This window comes from Aethalodelphis obliquidens, unplaced genomic scaffold (genome assembly GCF_003676395.1).
Source record: "Aethalodelphis obliquidens isolate GAN/ISIS:26980383/991018 unplaced genomic scaffold, ASM367639v1 scaffold14, whole genome shotgun sequence".
Taxonomy (NCBI): domain Eukaryota; kingdom Metazoa; phylum Chordata; class Mammalia; order Artiodactyla; family Delphinidae; genus Aethalodelphis; species Aethalodelphis obliquidens.
In genome coordinates, this window is record NW_020837958.1 from 30,674,300 (window position 1) to 30,680,225 (window position 5,926).

Genomic DNA, 5,926 nt, shown 5'->3' on the forward strand with positions numbered 1-5,926 from the left:
TATCTGGTAGCAAATCAGGACCCTGTCAGCCAACCTTGCCAAGGGGTATTACATCCATCATGGATTCAGACTAACTTAGTTTTCACAGACATGTTTTGTCCTTATAAGTTTTTTGATTGTGAGATCTTTTAGTGATAACATATCTGACAATGCTTTTTAAATAAGCTTTTGTTTATTTATTTATTTTTGTTTATTTATTTATTTATTTATTTTGGCCGCACCTCACGGCATGTGGGATCTTTGTTCCCCAACCAGGGATCGAACCCGTGCCCCCTGCAGTGGAAGCACAGAGTCTTAACCATTGGACCACCAGAGAAGCCCTGACAATGTTTACTAAATGGCAACCAAACTCTTGATTTAAAAAAAAAAAACAAAACTTAGCCAAATCTTCCAAAAATACACCACACATTTCCCCTGCACACTTAAGTTAGAATCTTCTTAAAATAACTTTAATGTTCTTTAATGAGCATGTTCAATTTAACCTGCTGTTTACTTTGCTTCTTCAAAGTTACCCTTTTTAGAAGCACAGTATAAGAATGTTTATCAAAATCGTTTGCAGAGCAAGAGTAAAAAGGCTTCAAATTAGGACTGAAGTGGCTCTCTGAGCGATATTCACAACTTAAAGAATGGATTTGTCACATCCACTTTCCCTTCTCTTCCTACTTGGTGCTCAAAGTCCCATAGAAGTCCAGTTGCTTGAGAAGAACAGTAAACCTTGCAGTCAACATGACTGTGGAGAAGACAAGTCCCTGGGTATAAGCTAGTTCTGTGCCCCAGGCAGCAATTTCTGACCTCCAACACTGATCCCATCTCCTGTGTTATACAGGCTTATAAAACTGTTTCTTTACATCAGAAAACTTAACTATTTTTTTTAATTGAGAGAAAAAACTGTCAACTGTGAATTGCATATCTGGAGATAATATCCTTCAGAAATGAAAGGGGAAATAAAAACATTCTCAAATGAAGGAAAACTAAGAAATCTGTGCCAGTAAATCTACTCTTAAAAATGGCTCAAGGTATATGTATACATATAGCTGCTTCACTTGGTTGTACAGCAGAAACCAACACAACATTGTAAGGCAACTATACTCCAATAAGAAATAATTTTTTAAAAATGGCTTAAGGAAGTTCTCTAATCAGAGAAGGAAACAAAAGAAGAAAGTCTGGAACTTCAGGAAAAAAAACATCAGAATGGGCAAAATTGATGGTTGAAGCAAAAATTATTACACCATCTGACATGGTGTGCAACGCATATAGGGGAAACACCAAAAACTATATTTAGGGTTGGCCAAAAAGTTCGTTCAGGCATTTCACATTACAGAAAAACCCGAATGAACTTTTTGGCCAATCCAATATTTAAAGAGAGAGAAGGGCAAAGATGCCCAAATGTAGCATGGTTTCTACATTTCCATCAAAATGGTATAACACTGATACCGGTAGAAAACTTAACTATTTGTAATGATATATCTATTTGTGATTATTTATGTACACATCCCCCAGTAGACTGTAAATCCCAGGAAAGTGGGGACCATGACTGGTTTTGCTCACCATTACATCTCCAGCATCTAGTCTAGGTGTTCAGTAATTCTGTGATGAATGACTGAAGAAACATGTGGCAAGTCCAGAGCCCAGACTTCTGGTTCCACTGGTGCTGCCTTGTGTGACCCTGGACAGAGAATTACATTTCCACTGAGTCTCAGATACCACGTTTGGAAGAGGGTCTTCAACAAGATGGTGACTAAGTGTTCATCCACTTTAGACTTCTAATCTCTTTAAATACAAGAAAAGAAACAAAAGATGTCAAGATTAGACGATGGACCAGTAGGGTGCTGGAGGAGAGGCAGTGGCAGAGGGTGGTTGGCTGAGTATCCCCAGGAAACGGCAGGAATGACTCCTGGGAGAAGTGTGATCTGTCTGCAGCCTTTGGAAAATTGTGAAGGGAAAGAAGTTTCTCATTGAAAACCTCTATTTTCTTTCTGTACCCCTTTCTTAAGTCCCCACACCTAACACCTTCAACATGACCATGCCAACAACTCCAACAAATCAGTGTCATCACACCTCCCATTCTGTCCTGCCTCTAAGAAAATGCCGGAATAAACACATTCACGTGTAAGTGCAGTTTTAGGAACTTTCTATCACTTTGCTGCCATCAGGGTTTACATTTTCCAACTTAGCCTCTTTGGGGGAATGTTTAACTCATATAAATTAAATGATAAAGATTGAACTTCAGGCAAGGTGGGGACTTTTTTGTAGTGGTCAAAGGGAGACTTTCATAAGGCTCCTCAAATCCCATGCAGAGGTGCCACGCTCCACCAGCTTCACCTCAGTACCTGGCTCCTAGGAGCGTCAGGAAAATCCAAGTGCACAAACCCAGTTCCTACATACCACTTTGTCATCAAAATCATCAGTTATGTACCCTACATCTCAAAGCTGGGGCTCCGGTGAGGCATGTGAGGCATTCACCTTGGGAGCAAAATAAGGGGACACCAAAATGCTTAGTAATCAAGATAATATTCTAATGTAACACTTTAAATTCAAAATTAATGCGAAAAAATCCATGATGAACAAGATATCAAATTTTTAATGAGCCAACATCAGTATTGTTGATTTTTTTCTTTTGCCTCGGGCTCCAATATGGCTCGGCTAGGCACTTCCTTGACTCTCACTCCCTTCCATTCTGATGAAATGCAACTGTGAGTGACATAATGAAATGTGCCACGGAGGCACCTTGTGCTGATTGCTGATTGCATCGCTGTGTGCTGGGGTGGGGGGTTGGGAGAGCACCCAGGGCTCAGGCCAGGGGAGCAGCCATCCAGGAACGGCATGCAGCCCTCAGAATGCGTCCTGGAGGGAGGCTCCCAAAGCTCAAGAAAGAGGCTCTCACTGGAGCACAGACTCTCTGTTGAAACCATTACCTGTCTGCACACAGAAATATCAGAGCCATGTACAGGGTTTTCACATTTCTCCAGGCACCCATTCAGCCCTGCATACTGAAGATGGGCTCTCTACCATGAAACAGCGAAATACTTCATTTCCTGTTCTACCAAACATCCCTGTCCTGATAAAGTCCACAGACAAACATAATATTGGTTGTTTTCTATCACTCTAGGAGCAAATGCAGGGAGGGGGAACAAAGAGAGCTACTTCTCTTTGCTGAGCGCTGAGAGAACATAAATGATGAAAATGATGACAGGGAAGGATCTGTGTTCTGAGAGACTTTTAGTGAGTCGTGAAGACCTCCCACACACACTGTCCCCAAGGGGCAGTGGAGGTGGAGATGAGGCATCTCATCGGTGCCGTTAGTGAGTCAGGCTGCTGTCAAGGCTACAGCCCTCCTCCGCTAACGTAGGCAGGGGGAGAATGCCAAAGGAGAAATGCTCCTTACCTTAAGTGAATGGGAGGATATTTTTGAAATGGAAATTAATCGTTTTTGAAAATAAATAATGGAAAGGGGCCACTCTTGAACCGAGTACCATACTGCGTAACAGCTGTGGCCAGCCAGACAATGCAAGCTGAATGATGTTGGGGAAGGCAGGCAGGGGTGACCTCAGACACCCAGTAGGTGATATCACTCCACTCCTGGTGCCTCAGCATCACTGTGCTCCAGCTGCAATGCCAATATCCATCCTAGGCCATCTCCACTGACCTTTGGTTAGACATTGAGGACTAAGTTTAGCAATGATCATCTATCATATTATTTTTCCATTTTACTAGAAGATTCTTGATTAATAAGAGTTTAAAGGAATCCCTAAAGGTAATATGTTAGGCATTTGTGATAGGCAGTAGGTAGATATTCCGTGGCTGGAGATCCTGTGAAACATACAGGACACTGGAGATGTCCATATACCAGATAGTGAGCTCAAAACAGTTAAACAGCAAATCTTAAGGTTAACTCACTGCCTGGCTTCCGATCCAGTGTATTTGCATCAGAGATATAGAAAGTGAGAGACTGGAAACACTCCCAGAGGACAAGGCTTGCTTAGTACATGGAGGCCTTTACTCTCGCTATTCCCTCTTTGGAATATTTTCCCCCATATCTCCCCATGGTCGCCCCTGCCCCCACCTCTCACCTCCAATATGTTCACATCCTAATTCCCAGAAACAGAGTATGTTAGGTTTCACAGCATGGAGCAATAAAATGGAACTAAGGTTGCTAAACAGCTGACTTTGAGGTGGGGGGATAATCCTGGATTATCCAGGTAGGCCCAATGTAATCACAAGTGTCCTTCTAAGTAGAAGGGGCAGGCAGAGAGCGGGGCAGAAGAGTCAGTGAGATCCAATGTGAGATGTTGCTACTTTTGAAGATGAAGATAAGGGAATACGAGTTAAGGAACGTGGGTAGCCCCTAAAGTTCGGAAAAGTCCAGGAAACTGATTCTCCTCTAGAGCCTCTAGAAGGAATGCAGCTATACCAACACCTAGCTTTTAACCCAGTAAGTCCCACTTTGGACTTCTGAGCACAAAATCTATAAGATAACAAATTTGTGGTTTTAAGGCACTGTAGTAATTTGTTAGGGCAGCAGTAGAAAACTAATATAACTCCTTATCATTTGATCTAAGCTCAAATGTCATCTTCTTAAAGAGACTTTTCTTGACATCTCTCACCCGCTAAAGGATTTCCCCATGCCCAAGCATTCTCTATAACACACTTTTATTTTCGTCTTCTAATGACTGTCTAAAATTATTTTATGTGTTTATTCCTCCTCCCTCACAAGAATGTAAGTTCTAGGAGGGTAGGGACTTTGTTGCTCTTTTCACATATTATCTCCATTGCTTTGGATAGCACTACATGGTGGACATTTAAAAAACACCTGCAGTGACAAAGTGAGAGAGTGGCATGGACATATATACACTACCAAACGTAAAATAGATAGCTAGTGGGAAGCAGCCGCATAGCACAGGGAGATCAGCTCGGTACACTGTGATCACCTAGAGGGGTGGGATAGGGAGGGTGGGAGGGAGGGAGACGCAAGAGCTATGGGAACATATGTATAACTGTTTCACTTTGTTATAAAGCAGAAACTAACACACCATTGTAAAGCAATTATACTCCAATAAAGATGTAAAAAAAAAAAAACCACCTGCAGTGTGAATAAGCCTTAAGCTAATGAGGACCATAACACTCTTGCCACTGCTCAATCACAAAAGGCAGCTGTTAAAAAGAGTCCCATGCCCAGTAGGTCCTGTGTTGCAAGGAACTACCCAATACAAAACAGGAATAGAAACAGAAACAGCAAATAGAAATTTCCAAGTAGGCAATCACTATCCCTGGGCAACTGTAGACCAGAGAGTCTTCTGTGAGTGCCAAGAAGTAACCAGTTGGGAACGACCAGAAAGCTGTGAAAAGATATGTAATTAACTCAGGTTGCCTAAATATTGTGCAATTACAATTCATAAGGGATCACATGTAAAAATACCTCATAACATAGGACAAAAGAATAGATGAGTAAAAAAAGGATAGTGAGATTATTTTCTTTTTATATTGATGGGTCAATTCTTTAACGGAGATTCTTAAGATTACCAGGTTTTGCTAAAGACTGCAGTACTGATAATCTCCCCAGTTTTCCAGTCTGAAATAAGCAGACCTGGCTCCTAAAAAGATACCCACAGAAAAGGCTTGGCTGCCTGGGATGCAGGATCCGCCTGACCCAGTGAGGTAGGCGGTGCTGTCACGTCTTCCAGCCCCAAGTGTCAACACCCTGGAAGAGGCCTCCAGGCTTTGTGCCCAACCAGCCGGGGCTTGCCTAGAGCCGCGCCCAGATCCATAGGGCCACCCGCCCTCCGCAGGGCGGACTCTGACCAGAACAAAGGCAAGAGTAACTGGCCCGAGGGCCCTACGCTCAGCCAGCCAATGGCCATGGAAATGGGGCGGGACCACGGGGTACCGGGCCAATACGATGCGGCGGGGTTGGAGCGCTCGCCGGGTC